General features: G+C 45.6%; 1 protein-coding gene across 1 annotated transcript in view; it reads right to left on the bottom strand.

Annotated features, from left to right (window-relative positions):
- The window catches only part of LOC109886817 (ataxin-1), a 193,464-nt gene that overhangs the window by 56,824 nt on the left and 118,506 nt on the right, over positions 1-18,134 (bottom strand). Inside the window, exon 3 of the mRNA XM_031789003.1 lies at positions 10,317-10,429. The gene's annotated coding sequence lies outside the window, so the exon portion shown is untranslated. The remainder of the gene's footprint in view (positions 1-10,316; positions 10,430-18,134) is intronic.

The raw sequence follows: 18,134 nt of genomic DNA, 5'->3' as shown, positions 1-18,134 counted from the left end.
CTCCAGACAGGAAATACTAATCACTGATGCATTCTGTTCATGACTTATGATACGCTTATGCAAGTTAATACATTTTAAATACATTTAGTTTATTCCTTACTAGGTTCAATACATGTTTTAATATTGTCGAATTCCGTTTTAATGTCTCGATTTCGTGAGTCCGTCCGCATTCTCCACATCACAGATTTTCTAGGTCCCTAAACTTCCATATACAGTGCATTCAGAAAGACCCCTTGACATTTTCCACATTTTGTTACGTTACAGCCTTATTCTAAAATGGATAAAATTGTTTTTTCCCCTCATCAATCTACACACAATATCCCTTAATGACAAAGCAAAAACAGGTTTTTAGAAATGTAAATAAGAAATGTAAATATCACACTTACATAAGTATTCAGACCCTTAACTCAGTACTTTGTTGAAGCACCTTTGGCAGCGATTACAGCCTCGAGTCTTCTTGGGTATGACGCTACAAGCTCGGCACAACTGTTTTTGGGGAGTTTCTCCCATTCTTCTCTGCAGATCCCCTCAAACTCTGTCAGGTTGGATGGGGAGCATCGCTGCACAGCTATTTTCAGGTCTCTCCAGAGATGTTCGATCGGGTTCAAGGCTGAGCTACTCAAGGCTGGGCCACTCAAGGACATTCAGAGACTTGTCCCAAAGCCACTCATGCGTTGTACTGGCTGTGTGCTTAGGGTCGTTGTCCTGTTGGAAGGTGAACCTTCGCCCCAGTCTGAGATCCTGAGCTCTCTGCAGCAGGTTTTCATGAAGGATCTCTCTGTACTTTGCGCCGTTCCCTTGATCCTGTCTAGTCTCCCGGTTCCTGCCGCTGAAAAACACCCCCAAAGCATGATGCTGCCACCACCATGCTTCACCGTAGGGATGGTGCCAGGTTTCCTTCAGACATGACGCTTGGCATTCAGGCCAAAGTGTTCAATCTTGGTTTCATCAGACCAAGATAATCTTGTTTCTCATGGTCTACGTGTCCTTTAGGCGCCTTTTGGCAAACTCCAAGCGAGCTGTCATGTGCCTTTTACTGAGGAGAGTCTTCCGTCTGGTCACTCTACCATACAGGCCTGATTGGTGGAGTGCTGCAGAGATGGTTGTCCTTCTTGGAGGTTCTCCCATCTCCACAGAGGAACTCTGGAGCTCTGTTAGAGTGACCATTGGGTCCTGGGTCACCTCCCTGACCAAGGCCCTTCTCCCCCGATTGCTCAGTTTGGCCGGGCGGCCAGCTCTAGGAAGAGTCTTGGTGGTTCCAAGCTTCTTCCATTGAAGAATGATGGAGGCCACTGTGTTCTTGGGGACCTCCATTGCTGTAGAAATGTTTGGGTACCCTTCCCCAGATTTCTGCCTTGACACAATCCTGTCTCAGAGTGCTACGGACCCTTCCTTCGAACCTCATGGCTTGGTTTTTGCTCTGACATGCACTGTCAACTGTGGGGCCTTATATAGACAGGTGTGTGCCTTTCCAAATCATGTCCAATCAATTGAATTTACCACAGGTGTACTCCAATCAAGTTGTAGCAACATCTCAAGGATGATCAATGCAAGTCTCATAGCAAAGGGTCTGAATACTTATGTAAATGAGGTATTTTGATGATGTTTTTATTGAATCCATTTTAGAATAAAGCTGTAACGTAACAACATGTGGAAAAAGGAAAGGGGTCTGAATACTTTCCTAATGCTCTGTATGTGTCTATTTGATGAAACATGGGAAACAAGCAAAACGTGTGTCTCAAAACTGGGGCGCGCGCACACACACACACACACACACACACACACACACACACACACACACACACACACACACAGACACACAGACACACAGACACACAGACACAGACACACGCGCACAGACACACAGACACACAGACACACAGACACACACACACACACACACACACACACACACACACACACACACACACACACACTAGTCACACTCAGTATGATGGCCCTCATCCTGAGGAAGGCTTTGTGTGTTTGAAAAGAGGGCAAGTTCTACGTAGGTAAGAGGTTACATGCTGGGAGAAGGTGTACTGTCCCTACGCTCCTGAGACAGAACAGACAGGGCCACGGTTGCCCCGGTTTCGAGGACACCACTGGGGCAGACAATGGCAGATGTTGGACAACCACTCCTCCACACATACACACACACACACACACACACACACACACACACACACACAGACACAGACACACAGACACACAGACACACAGACACAGACACACGCGCACAGACACACAGACACACAGACACACAGACACACACACACACACACACACACACACACACACACACACACACACACACACACACTAGTCACACTCAGTATGATGGCCCTCATCCTGAGGAAGGCTTTGTGTGTTTGAAAAGAGGGCAAGTTCTACGTAGGTAAGAGGTTACATGCTGGGAGAAGGTGTACTGTCCCTACGCTCCTGAGACAGAACAGACAGGGCCACGGTTGCCCCGGTTTCGAGGACACCACTGGGGCAGACAATGGCAGATGTTGGACAACCACTCCTCCACACATACACACACACACACGCACACTGTCTCCAATCATAATGTACACAGTTTCTGTGTACGTTAGAATAGATGATTGCAGCATGTTATTCTGCTTTATAATGGACAGAAAAGTGGGTTTATTCAATGTTTCCATAGTGAAGGGAATTATTGAACTGGTCCGTTATTACACAGCAGGGCGCTGTAGTAACCGGAAGGTTGTGAGTTCAAACCCCCGAGCTGACAAGGTACAAATCTGTCGTTCTGCCCCTGAACAGGCAGTTAACCCACTGTTCCCAGGCCGTCATTGAAAATAAGAATTTGTTCTTAACTGACTTGCCTGGTTAAATAAAGGTAAAATAAAAAAAAATAAAAAAATAAAAAAATGTTAGTATTTTATAAGTCCTAATCACCCCCCATACTGCACATGGTTGACAACACCTTCACATGGTCCCAATCCTGCACTCCTTCTAGACACAAACATCTTTCCCATAAGGCCCATAGGGCTCTAAAGTAGTGCACTACATAGGGTGCCATTTGGCACACAAACTGTGGCTTCCCTCGAGGCCCGGCGGCCATTTTAAAGGGCAGTTATCATTTATTTGTGACAAATCAAACATTTAGACAGGTCTAAGCTAATAAACAGGGAGTGTGAGTTATGCATGCGCGCGCACACACACACACACACACACACACACACACACACTGCCCTCTGGCCCCCTACCCTTACCGGCAGCTCCATAAACAGACTGACATCTGATAGCATGGGAACCAGAGGACCTGGCACAGGGAGAGGGAGAGAGCAGCCTACACACAGATACACACATGAACACACACTGGAGTACAAACAAACACACACACACATACTCACTCACACACTCACTCACTCACTCACTCACTCACTCACTCACTCACTCACTCACTCACTCACTCACTCACTCACTCACTCACTCACTCACTCACTCACTCACTCACTCACTCAAGTAGGGTTGTTGACGGTCATGGATTTTTTGATGACAGTTATTGGTTGATTTTTAAGACACATTGCATGTGCTGCTGCATGTCGGGGAGGGAGGAGAGGGGGGGGGGGTGTTGCCTTGGCAACCGAAGACTCATTCGCTTCAACACATTGCTCGTTTTAGCACGGGACCTGGTAGGCACAGATGTCAATTTAATGTCTATTCCACGTTGGTTCAACGTAGTTTAATTTTGTTTTATCTTTATTTAACCAGGCAAAGTAAGTTAAGAACAAATTCTTATTTTCAATGACGGCCTAGGAACAGTGGGTTAACTGCCTGTTCAGGGGCAGAACGACAGATTTGTACCTTGTCAGCTCGGGGATATGAACTTGCAACCTTTCGGTTACTAGTCCAACGCTCTAACCACTAGGCTACCCTGCCACCCCAATTGAAAGGACGTGGGAAAGAACGCTGATTTAACCAGTGTGTGTCCAGTGGGAAGCAATGACATTTCATTACGTTGTAGAGTCCATGTTACTGTAGACTCCATGTTACTGTAGAGTCCATGTTACTGTAGACTCCATGTTACTGTAGAGTCCATGTTACTGTAGACTCCATGTTACTGTAGAGTCCATGTTACTGTAGACTCCATGTTACTGTAGAGTCCATGTTACTGTAGAGTCCATGTTACTGTAGAGTCCATGTTACTGTAGACTCCATGTTACTGTAGACTCCATGTTACTGTAGAGTCCATGTTACTGTAGAGTCCATGTTACTGTAGACTCCATGTTACTGTAGAGTCCATGTTACTGTAGACTCCATGTTACTGTAGAGTCCATGTTACTGTAGAGTCCATGTTACTGTAGACTCCATGTTACTGTAGACTCCATGTTACTGTAGACTCCATGTTACTGTAGACTCCATGTTACTGTAGAGTCCATGTTACTGTAGACTCCATGTTACTGTAGACTCCATGTTACTGTAGAGTCCATGTTACTGTAGACTCCATGTTACTGTAGAGTCCATGTTACTGTAGACTCCATGTTACTGTAGAGTCCATGTTACTGTAGACTCCATGTTACTGTAGAGTCCATGTTACTGTAGACTGCATGTTACTGTAGACTCCATGTTACTGTAGACTCCATGTTACTGTAGACTCCATGTTACTGTAGTGTCCATGTTACTGTAGACTCAATGTTACTGTAGAGTCCATGTTACTGTAGAGTCCATGTTACTGTAGACTCCATGTTACTGTAGACTCCATGTTACTGTAGACTCCATGTTACTGTAGACTCCATGTTACTGTAGAGTCCATGTTACTGTAGAGTCCATGTTACTGTAGAGTCCATGTTACTGTAGACTCCATGTTACTGTAGACTCCATGTTACTGTAGACTCCATGTTACTGTAGTGTCCATGTTACTGTAGACTCCATGTTACTGTAGACTCCATGTTACTGTAGAGTCCATGTTACTGTAGACTCCATGTTACTGTAGAGTCCATGTTACAGCAGACTCCATGACTCAACCGCACGACTGCCCAGCCATCCTGTCTTCAGTCAGCTGTATATATTATTTACAACGGTTATGACTGTTATTTTATTTTCATGACAGTCTTCATGCATAGCCGTTGGTTACACGGTTATACGGCAATTGTGCCAGTCCTACTGACACACACACACACACACACACACACACACACACACACACACACACACACACACACATACACACACACACACACACACACACATACACACACACACACACACACACATACACACACAATAACCAATAAAAACACATTTAAAAACAGGGCTAGCACAACCCATGGGGTAGAGAGTCTAGGAAGGTCCTCAGAGAGGGAAATCCCACATTTAGACAACTGAACAGCAGGAACAATGCATTCATATAACAGAACTCGCCTGCAGTTGTAATTTACGGCTAATTTAACGGTTTAGTGCTATGATGATGACCGGTAGAATACTGGCCGATTAGATGTGGATAGGAATGAACTCTATGAACTCGCTGCAGCTGCAGCGTCACTGTTTCCGTTGGTTACGGAGGTCCCTTTGAGCCAGGTGACGTGGTAAAGGTAGGTGTCATCGAAGTCCCCTCACCATAGTAACCATTTCAGTTACCCAGTTAGCTTCCAAATCAAATCAAGGTGACGTAAGTATTGTCGAGTCCCCTCACCATAGTAACCATTCCATTTACACAGTTAGTTTCCAAATCAAATCAAATTGTATTTGTGAAATGCGCCAGATACAACTGGTTGTAGACTATACCGTGACATGATGGCTTTACGAGCCCTTCCCAACGATGCAGGAAAAAATATATACAAATATTAAAATAGCACCAATACGAATCAAATCAAATGCACCAAGCTCAATCAAGTGTATCTTAAACATTTTGAAAGAAAACGAATACTATTTAAACCTATGTCTGGTAGCAGTAATGCAGTATGGTAACCTTGTTCAGGCATTCACAAAATCACTGCAGAGGGAGGGAGGGCGGGATGAGGGAGGGAGGAGAAGGAAGGAGTGACGAGGAAACTGGTTGGCTGGCTCTGTGGCCCAGATCAGGTACAACTACAGAGAGATCTATTACCTGATAAAAGCCACGCAGACAACCTCCCCCTCCTCTGGCAATTGATTAGGGAATTGATTCATTGCCTCTGTGTGTGTGTGAGTGAGGATGAATGTGTGTGTGTTGGGCGGCAGTGTGTAGGTGGAGAGGGATCAGACGGGAGTGTGTATGTATGAGCGTGTGTGTTTGTGTGTCTGTACGACACAGAGAAACACACTGTTGCTAAGGACCCCAGGGCGAGATGTCGCACTTGAAGTCTCTCTTTGGAGGCAGCCATTACAGCACTCTTTATCTGGCGCTGTGTGTGTGTGTGTGTGAGTGAGAGAGGACACCAGTGCTATTATTGGCTGGATGGGGGAAGTCTTGGCTCCTGGGCACATGGGAAAAGTGCTCTTGGCAGACAGAGCCGTGGCATTCCATTATGTCGTCCTCTATAAGCTCATGCGCACACACACACACACACACACACACACACACACACACACACACACACACACACACACACACACACACACACACACTACCCTGCAAGTGTTGAGTTGCAGAGTTGCTGAGGGAGGGACAGACCCGGCAGAGAGACATGAGTTTTTAAAGGGGAGACCAGGGGCCTATGCTATTAGACACCAGGGGCCTATGCTATTAGACACCAGAGGACTATGCTATTAGACACCAGGGGACTATGCTATTAGACACCAGGGGACTATGCTATTAGACACCAGGGGTCTATGCTATTAGACACCAGGGGTCTATGCTATTAGACACCAGGGGTCTATGCTATTAGACACCAGGGGTCTATGCTATTAGACACCAGGGGTCTATGCTATTAGACACCAGCCCTGAGCCCACTGTTTCTGGTTGTGTTCTGGTTGTGTTTTTGCCTAAGGGCTGCATTGCCATAGTTCCAAAGAAGCCTTTAGTTGTTCCGTTTACCTTCTCAGACCCTTTAAAAAATGATATAAAAATACTTGAGGTATAAGATCACTCTAGTAATAGATCATAATTTGTGGAACAGCTGATTGAGCATAGATTTAAATCATTTGTTAACTTTATGCATCTGATGCTCAGTCTGTGTTTCCACTAGATAGCACAGCCACAAAGTCAAAAATGGGATATATCGTAAATATTCATGAAGACAAAAATGAATTCAAGGTTAGGGTTAGGCATAATGTGAACTGTGTGGTTAAGGTTAGGCATAGGTTTAAGGTTAATGATTTTGTGGCTGTGGTAACTAGTGACGACCCAGCGGAGGGAGAGCTCTGACCATCCCTCAGCTAACGCCTTGATCAGACTGACAGAGTCATCGCATCAATGCTGCGTAATAAATTATGTAATTCCAAAAATGTTACTGTTACAGTTCAACTTTCACCTTTTGCTACTATTTCTGTCACGAGTACAATTTGATGCATACGTTGGATTTATCCAACGTACGCATCACCCAGAACGCACTGCAACTGCCCCTACAACGCAATGCTGCAAGGCAAACGCAGCGTTCCATTGGAAATGAATGTACATCCTGGTGAACCAAAACGCAATGACGCTTTTGGTCTGATCGAGGCGTTAGACTGACGAATCAACGCACAAATTCAGGTTGTTACTCCTATGACCAGAGAAAGTTATGAAAAATATTATTAAAAAAGACACAACCCTGTAATAATAACAACGCAAGCTTATCCATACACTTTGCTACTCGTTGAAAGAAGATGTAGTGCTGGTTGATAGAAGCACATTTCATGGCTTGGAAAAGAATTCCTTGACAGTCTCTCTCTTTAGTCGTGGTTTTAGATGTTGTGAAATGACAGTAGTATCAACTTACTTTGCTTTGTGCTCGAGGAAGCTTCAGAGAGCAGACACGGTGATCTGAACTATCTGATTGGCTAGCGGTAGGCCCATAGGTAGGCGGAGTTTGTGCCTTCAGACACATGCAAGGTTAAACATGGGAACACTTCGCCTATCCGGCGTGCAGGGCAGCTGATACAAGTGCACCTACTGACAACAGCCGAGACAGAAAAATGAGGAGTGCAAGGCTTTATCGTTGTTTTTTATAGGAATGTTTCACGATAGACTGTTTGGGGAACACTTATATAAGGTAATGAACGAGCAGATCTAAAAAATAAATTTAAAAAAAGACATATTTCAGGATTACAATTTCATCCGAATGCTGCAGGCATCTGGGCAGGGAGAATGACTTTCAGATGAATTACCAACCTTGTCAATCAAGCCATGATGGACTACGTAGGTCTAGTTTAAGCCGGATAATATTGAGAGCTGATTCTGATTTAAAAGACACTGAGGAACCATTAGGTTCTCACCGACACTGACTGAAATCCGGTTTAACCAGGCTAGCATAGAGAGAGTTGTATCCCATTGATAAAGAAAGACACTCAGCTAGCTTCAGAGTCAGTGGGCTGCTATCTGTTACCATTAGGTTCTCACTGACAGACTAACACACATTAACTGTACATTAATAATACATGGAACGTAGCCATACATTAAAGCTGAGAACCGCGATAGTAGCGCCACTGGAGCATTTGCTATTGTTTTTGATTTGAGAAAATTAGCATCCTGCATCGGTAGTACATAATCTGCTGTTTTTACAGGGTGTTTTATCACGGGTGCAGGGTGTTCTATCACGGGTGCAGGGTGTTCTATCACGGGTGCAGGGTGTTTTATCACGGGTGCAGGGTGTTTTATCACGGGTGCAGGGTGTTTATCACGGGTGCAGGGTGTTCTATCACGGGTGCAGGGTGTTCTATCACGGGTGCAGGGTGTTTTATCACGGGTGCAGGGTGTTTATCACGGTGCAGGGTGTTCTATCACGGGTGCAGGGTGTTCTATCACGGGTGCAGGTTGTTTTATCACGGGTGCAGGGTGTTTTATTCACGGGTACAGGGTGTTCTAAGATGTGTGCAGGGTGTTCTAAGGCACATGCAGGGTGTTCTAAGATGTGTGCAGGGTGTTCTAAGGCACATGCAGGGTGTTCTAAGGCACATGCAGGGTGTTCTAAGGCACATGCAGGGTGTTCTAAGATGTGTGCAGGGTGTTCTAAGGCACATGCAGGGTGTTATAAGATGTGTGCAGGGTGTTCTAAGGCACATGCAGGGTGTTCTAAGGCACATGCAGGGTGTTCTAAGGCACATGCAGGGTGTTCTAAGATGGGTGCAGGGTGTTCTAAGGCACATGCAGGGTGTTATAAGGCACATGCAGGGTGTTATAAGGCACATGCAGGGTGTTATAAGGCACATGCAGGGTGTTATAAGGCACATGCAGGGTGTTCTAAGATGTGTGCAGGGTGTTCTAAGGCACATGCAGGGTGTTATAAGGCACATGCAGGGTGTTATAAGATGGGTGCAGGGTGTTATAAGGCACATGCAGGGTGTTCTAAGATGGGTGCAGGGTGTTATAAGGCACATGCAGGGTGTTATAAGGCACATGCAGGGTGTTATAAGGCACATGCAGGGTGTTATAAGGCACATGCAGGGTGTTCTAAGGCACATGCAGGGTGTTCTAAGGCACATGCAGGGTGTTATAAGGCACATGCAGGGTGTTCTAAGATGTGTGCAGGGTGTTCTAAAGGCACATGCAGGGTGTTCTAAGATGTGTGCAGGGTGTTCTAAGGCACATGCAGGGTGTTATAAGGCACATGCAGGGTGTTATAAGGCACATACAGGGTGTTATAAGATGTGTGCAGGGTGTTCTAAGGCACATGCAGGGTGTTATAAGGCACATGCAGGGTGTTATAAGGCACATGCAGGGTGTTATAAGGCACATACAGGGTGTTATAAGATGTGTGCAGGGTGTTCTAAGGCACATGCAGGGTGTTATAAGATGTGTGCAGGGTGTTCTAAGGCACATGCAGGGTGTTCTAAGATGTGTGCAGGGTGTTCTAAGGCACATGCAGGGTGTTCTAAGGCACATGCAGGGTGTTATAAGGCACATGCAGGGTGTTCTAAGGCACATGCAGGGTGTTCTAAGGCACATGCAGGGTGTTCTAAGATGTGTGCAGGGTGTTCTAAGGCACATGCAGGGTGTTCTAAGGCACATGCAGGGTGTTCTAAGGCACATGCAGGGTGTTCTAAGGCACATGCAGGGTGTTCTAAGATGTGTGCAGGGTGTTGTATACTTTTGGTCATGTAGTGTGTTTTAGAGATACGGAGCAACAACAATCCCACGACTCAGATGTCAATTTCACGACACACAGATGCAGGTAGAATGTTCATTGTATGATAGGGGAGGGGATGAGGAGGGATTTAGGGGGTCCTACCGCATTCAACAGAATTCCTCCAGTCCCTCCTGTGTGTCAGCACGGGATGCAGCCCATGAAGGGGTCCTCCAATCAGAACACAGCACTGCTTCCTCTCAGGGCCCCAGCACTACCTGAGGAGAGAGAGACAGGTAAACATTAGCTGAGGAGAGAGAGACAGGTAAACATTAGCTGAGGAGAGAGAGACAGGTAAACACTAGCTGATGAGAGAGAGACAGGTAAACACTAGCTGAGGAGAGAGAGACAGATAAACATTAGCTGAGGACAGAGAGACAGGTAAACATTAGCTGAGGACAGAGAGACAGGTAAACATTAGCTGAGGAGAGAGAGACAGGTAAACATTAGCTGAGGAGAGAGAGACAGGTAAACACTAGCTGATGAGAGAGAGACAGGTAAACACTAGCTGAGGAGAGAGAGACAGATAAACATTAGCTGAGGACAGAGAGACAGGTAAACATTAGCTGAGGACAGAGAGACAGGTAAACATTAGCTGATGAGAGAGAGACAGGTAAACATTAGCTGAGGAGAGAGAGACAGGTAAACATTAGCTGATGAAAGAGAGACAGGTAAACATTAGCTGAGGAGAGAGAGACAGGTAAACACTAGCTGATGAGAGAGAGACAGGTAAACACTAGCTGAGGAGAGAGAGACAGATAAACATTAGCTGAGGAGAGAGAGACAGGTAAACACTAGCTGAGGAGAGAGAGACAGGTAAACACTAGCTGAGGAGAGAGAGACAGGTAAACATTAGCTGAGGAGAGAGAGACAGGTAAACACTAGCTGATGAGAGAGAGACAGGTAAACACTAGTTGAGGAGAGAGAGACAGATAAACATTAGCTGAGGAGAGAGAGACAGGTAAACACTAGCTGATGAGAGGGAGACAGGTAAACACTAGCTGAGGAGAGAGAGACAGATAAACATTAGCTGAGGAGAGAGAGAGACAGGTCAGTCAGGTCAGACAGGTCAAACAGGTAGACAGGTCAGACAGGTCAGATAGGTAGACAGGTCAGACAGGTCAGATAGGTAGACAGATCAGACAGGTAGACAGATCAGATAGGTAGACAGGTCAGATAGGTAGATAGGTCAGACAGGTCAGACAGGTAGACAGGTCAGACTAAGGTCACAAGCAGTGATAAGAGTGTGATGTTAACATGGTTTCATTAAACTCAGTCCAAATAAAAACACACACACACACACACACACACACACACACACACACGCACACTGTAATGTAGAGAACAGAACACACAATGTGGGACTAATTAGGGACATTGTATTGACGTGAGGGACAGACATGCAGGCAGACAGATAGCTAGTCTCCTGCCTGTTGTGTTGATGTGAGGGACAGACAGACAGACAGACAGACAGACAGACAGACAGACAGACAGACAGACAGACACAGCTAGTCTCCTGCTTGATGTGTTGTTGTCTGAGCTCTGTCTGTATACTGGGGCTAAAGCATTATAGTACATCCTCCCTAGACATCCTGCTTCCCTGACAATGACTCAGGAACAGACAGAGTGGGAGAGGTGGGGAGGGAGATTGAATTGAGAGAGAGAGAGAGAAAGAAAGAAAGAAAGAAAGAAAGAAAGAAAGAAAGAAAGAAAGAAAGAAAGAAAGAAAGAGAGAGAGAGAGAGCCAGAGAGAAAGAGAGAGAAAGAGAGAAAGAGAGAGAGAGAGAGAGAGAGAGAGAGAGAGAGAGAGAGAGAGAGAGAGAGAGTCAGTTAGCCAGTCAGTCTTATGGTACTAAGACAGGTGGGTAGATCAATAATACCAGAACATGGCAGTGTGTTTGTAAATGATAGAGTGATACATCTCAGGTAGTGGACGTGATTCTGAGGGTGGCTGTGTATGAATGAAGACTCAACATCTGCACAGCGATAGACCTTGACTGAGTATTGGATGATTACGCTGACTGAGTATTGGATGATTACGCTGACTGAGTATTGGATGATTACACTGACTGAGTATTGGATGATTACACTGACTGAGTATTGGATGATTACGCTGACTGAGTATTGGATGATTACGCTGACTGAGTATTGGATGATTACGCTGACTGAGTATTGGATGATTACGCTGACTGAGTATTGGATGATTACGCTGACTGAGTATTGGATGATTACACTGACTGAGTATTGGATGATTATGCTGACTGAGTATTGAATGATTACGCTGACTGAGTATTGGATGATTACACTGACTGAGTATTGGATGATTACGCTGACTGAGTATTGGATGATTATGCTGACTGAGTATTGAATGATTACACTGACTGAGTATTGGATGATTACACTGACTGAGTATTGGATGATTATGCTGACTGAGTATTGAATGATTACGCTGACTGAGTATTGGATGATTACGCTGACTGAGTATTAGATGATTACGCAGACTGAATTTTTAATGATTTCTGCTGACATTTACAGATCACAGATAATCCTTCTGTTTCTGACATGAAGAAACCACAATGTTGTCTTCACAGCCAGCTTGGTACGCCTCCCCTCTGTGACCATCTGTCTCTCCTTTTCTCTCGTCTCTTTTCACTCTCTTTCTCGCTCCTCTTCTCTCTCTCACTCACACACTGTTGTAATACACATGATTGGTTTGTTTGCAGGTTGGTGTCTGGTAATCCTCAGCCACTGTGTGAGAGCTCTCTCTCTCCCTCTCTTTCTCTGTCTCTCTCTCTCCCTCCCTCTCTTTCTCTGTCTCTCTCTCTCCCTCTCTTTCTCTGTCTCTCTCTCCCTCTCTTTCTCTGTCTCTCTCTCTCTTTCCCTGTCTCTCTCTCCCTCTCTCTCTTTTCACAAATCCTTCAAGCCCACTCTCTCCCAATCAGTCTCAGTGGGCAGTGCTTAGGAGAGGCACCGTGTGTGTGTGTGTGTGGGCTGGACTCCCTGGTGTAACATAAAGCCCAATGCTTTCTACTCCCATAGAAACATATTGATTCTGTGAAGCCAGACATAAATCCTTTCTCTATTATCATAGTTGGAAGCTCATAACCTGTGGGAGTGAGGGTGGGAGAGAGAGAGAGAGAGAGAGAGAGAGAGAGAGAGAGAGAGAGAGAGAGGGAGGTAGGTAGGCTGTAGAGAGAGAGAGAGAGAGAGAGAGAGAGAGAGAGAGAGAGAGAGAGAGAGAGAGAGAGTGAGAGAGAGAGAGAGAGAGAGAGAGAGAGAGAGAGAGGGAGGGAGGGAGGTAGGTAGGTAGGTAGGCTGTAGAGAGAGAAAGGGGGAGGGGAGCTGGAGAGAGAGAGAGAGAGAGAGAGAGAGAGAGAGAGAGAGAGAGAGAGGGAGGGGAGGTAGGTAGGTAGGCTGTAGAGAGAGAAAGAGGGAGGGGAGCTGTAGAGAGAGAGAGAGAGAGAGAGAGAGATAGGTAGGCTGTAGAGAGAGAAAGAGGGAGGGGAGCTGTAGAGAGAGAGAGAGAGAGAGAGAGAGAGAGAGAGAGAGAGAGAGAGAGGGAGGGAGGTAGGCAGGCTGTAGAGAGAGAAAGAGGGAGGGGAGCTGTAGAGAGAGAGAGAGAGAGAGAGAGAGAGAGAGAGAGAGAGAGAGAGAGAGAGGGAGGGAGGTAGGTAGGTATGCTGTAGAGAGAGAAAGAGGGAGGGGAGCTGTAGAGAGAGAGAGGGAAGAAAGGAGAGAGAGAGAGAGAGGGGGTTACAGTATGGAATGCAGATCTCATACAGATACTGTACAGGATAGCACACTGTCTCTATGCCAGGCGGTGTCAGAGGAAGTTCCTAGCACCCTGTCTCTATGCCAGGCGGTGTCAGATGAAGGCTCTAGCACCCTGTCTCTATGCCAGGTGGTTTCAGAGGAAGGCCCTAGCACCCTGTCTCTATGCCAGGCGGTGTCAGAGGAAGGCCCTAGCACCCTGTCTCTATGCCAGGCGGTGTCAGAGGAAGGCTCTAGCACCCTGTCTCTATGCCAGGTGGTTTCAGAGGAAGGCCCTAGCACCCTGTCTCTATGTCAGGCGGTGTCAGAGGAAGGCCCTACAATTGTCAAAGATTTCAGCCACCCAAGTCATAGACTGTTCTCTCTGCTACCCCACAGCAAGGTACTGATGCACCAAGTCTGGATCCAACAGGACCCTGATCAGCTTCTACCCCCAAGCCATAAGACTGATAAATAGTTCAATAGTTAACCAAATACCTACCTGGACTACCTGCACTGACCCTTATCGCACTAAGTTCTCTCTCATCACAGACACTGCTGCTAATGTTTATTATGTCACGTTATTCATAGTTATATGTAAATATCTACGTCAATTACCTCGTACCCCTGCACATCCACTCTGGCATAGTCTATTATTTCTCTATTGTCTTTCTCTCTGCATTGTTGAGAACGGCCCGAAAGGAAGCATTTCCCCGTTAGCCTGTTGTTTACGAAACATGTGACAAATACAATGTGATTTGATTGACTGGACCTCCCCCTTCTATTCAGTGCTGCAGGCTGTCTGATCCACTCTGCTTTGCAATTCAATCAGCCACTCAGGCCCTCCAATGCAGAGGTGTAACAAGACGGCAGCTAATTGGCCAACTCTGATTAGAATACTGGAGATGATAGGTTTATGTGTGTGTGTGTGTGTTTATGTGTGTGTTCGCATGTGTGTAGACCAAATGTGGACAGGGAAGACCTGTTAATTTCTCCCATAGAGATAAAGATTTTTACTTGCTATCCATTCACATACATTATCACAGTTGCCAACCATCCATACATATGTATAACAAACACACACTGTGATTACATGAACTGTGTAACCTAGACAGTGGACTGTGTAACCTAGACAGTGATAATGGACTGTTTAACCTAGACAGTGGTAATGGACTGTGTAACCTAGACAGTGGTAATGGACTGTGTAACCTAGACAGTGGTAATGGACTGTGTAACCTAGACAGGGGTAATGGACTGTGTAACCTAGACAGTGGACTGTGTAACCTAGACAGTGGACTGTGTAACCTAGAGAGTGATAATGGACTGTGTAACCTAGACAGTGGTAATGGACTGTGTAACCTAGACAGTGGTAATGGTCTGTGTAACCTAGACAGTGGACTGTGTAACCTAGACAGGGGTAATGGACTGTGTAACCTAGAAGTGATAATGGACTGTGTAACATAGACAGTGGTCTGTGTAACCTAGACAGGGGTAATGGACTGTGTAACCTAGACAGGGGTAATGGACTGTGTAAACTAGACAGTGGTAATGGACTGTGTAACCTAGACAGGGATAATGGGCTGTGTAACCTAGACAGGGGTAATGGACTGTGTAACCTAGACAGGGGTAATGGACTGTGTAACCTAGACAGGGGTAATGGGCTGTGTAACCTAGACAGTGATAATGGACTGTGTAACCTAGACAGGGGTAATGGACTGTGTAACTTAGACAGTGGACTGTGTAACCTAGACAGTGATAATGGACTGTGTAACCTAGACAGTGGTAATGGGCTGTGTAACCTAGACAGTGGTAATGGTCTGTGTAACCTAGACAGTGGACTGTGTAACCTAGACAGGGGTAATGGACTGTGTAACCTAGACAGTGGACTGTGTAACCTAGACAGGGGTAATGGACTGTGTAACCTAGACAGTGATAATGGACTGTGTAACATAGACAGTGGTCTGTGTAACCTAGACAGTGGTAATGGACTGTGTAACCTAGACAGGGGTAATGGATTGTGTAACCTAGACATGGGTAATGGACTGTGTAACATAGACAGGGGTAATGGACTGTGTAACCTAGACAGTGATAATGGTCTGTGTAACCTAGACAGTGGACTGTGTAACCTAGACAGGGGTAATGGACTGTGTAACCTAGACAGTGATAATGGACTGTGTAACATAGACAGTGGTCTGTGTAACCTAGACAGTGGTAATGGACTGTGTAACCTAGACAGGGGTAATGGATTGTGTAACCTAGACATGGGTAATGGACTGTGTAACATAGACAGGGGTAATGGACTGTGTAACCTAGACAGGGGTAATGGACTGTGTAACATAGACAGGGGTAATGGACTGTGTAACCTAGACAGTGATAATGGACTGTGTAACCTAGACAGTGGTAATGGTCTGTGTAACCTAGACAGTGGACTGTGTAACCTAGACAGGGGTAATGGACTGTGTAACCTAGACAGTGACAATGGACTGTGTAACATAGACAGTGGTCTGTGTAACCTAGACAGGGGTAATGGACTGTGTAACCTAGACAGGGGTAATGGACTGTGTAACATAGACAGGGGTAATGGACTGTGTAACCTAGACAGTGGTAATGGACTGTGTAACCTAGACAGTGGTAATGGACTGTGTAACATAGACAGGGGTAATGGTCTGTGTAACCTAGACAGTGGACTGTGTAACCTAGACAGTGGTAATGGACTGTGTAACATAGACAGGGGTAATGGACTGTGTAACCTAGACAGTGGTAATGGACTGTGTAACATAGACAGGGGTAATGGACTGTGTAACCTAGACAGGGGTAATGGACTGTGTAACCTAGACAGTGGGACTGTGTAACCTAGACAGTGGACTGTGTAACCTAGACAGGGGTAATGGACTGTGTAACCTAGACAGGGGTAATGGACTGTGTAACCTAGACAGCGGTAATGGACTGTGTAACCTAGACAGGGGTAATGGACTGTGTAACCTAGACAGCGGTAATGGACTGTGTAACCTAGACAGGGGTAATGGACTGTGTAACCTAGACAGGGGTAATGGACTGTGTAACCTAGACAGGGGTAATGGACTGTGTAACCTAGACAGGGGTAATGGACTGTGTAACCTAGACAGCGGTAATGGACTGTGTAACCTAGACAGGGGTAATGGACTGTGTAACCTAGACAGCGGTAATGGACTGTGTAACCTAGACAGGGGTAATGGACTGTGTAACCTAGACAGGGGTAATGGACTGTGTAACCTAGACAGGGGTAATGGACTGTGTAACCTAGACAGGGGTAATGGACTGTGTAACCTAGACAGGGGTAATGGACTGTGGAACCTAGACAGCGGTAATGGACTGTGTAACCTCAAACAGTAGGTTCAAAAGGGCACTGTCAGACCAAATTTCCCTCCGAATTGTGTGAAAAGTATATTTTTCTGACAATAGCTACCACAACGAGTACTTGTCTTAAGGACAAGTTGAAAACAATAACAGACACATACTTAATATATGTTCTTCTTTAGTTTAGTCTGCCAGGCAGTTTGGTTCTTTCCTGGAATACCTTTTAAAGGTTATTTAGCACTAGCAGGTTGAGAGAGAGAGAGAGAGAGAGATCTGGGGTCCGCTCACAAACCAATTCACAAAATGGGACAAACACGAAATTTAGAATTTTGCAAAAACATCCTCTGTGTACAACGTAAAACACATAATAATGCATGCAGAGCAGAATTAGGACGATACCCACTAATTATAACAATCCAGAAAAGAGCTATAAACATTTTACAACCGCCTAAAAGGAAGTGATTCCCAAACCTTCCATATCAAAGCCATAACCTACAGGGAGATGAACCTGGAGAAGAGTCCCCTAAGCAAGCTGGTCCTGGGGCTCTGTTCACAAACACAAACACACCCCACAGAGAGCCCCAGGACAGCAACACAACTAGACCCAACCAAATCATGAGAAAACAAAAAGATAATTACTTGACACATTGGAAAGAATTAACAAAAAACAGAGCAAACTAGAATGTTATTTGGTCCTAAACAGAGAGTACACAGTGGCAGAATACCTGACCACTGTGACTGACCCAAACTTAAGGAAAGCTATGACTATGTACAGACTCAGTGAGCATAGCCTTGCTATTGAGAAAGGCCGTCGTTGGCAGACCTGGCTCTCAAGAG

The sequence above is a fragment of the Oncorhynchus kisutch genome, linkage group LG14 (genome assembly GCF_002021735.2).
Source record: "Oncorhynchus kisutch isolate 150728-3 linkage group LG14, Okis_V2, whole genome shotgun sequence".
Lineage (NCBI taxonomy): Eukaryota > Metazoa > Chordata > Actinopteri > Salmoniformes > Salmonidae > Oncorhynchus > Oncorhynchus kisutch.
The sequence above is the reverse complement of the archived record's forward strand: the minus strand, read 5'-3'. Positions and strand labels throughout refer to the sequence as shown.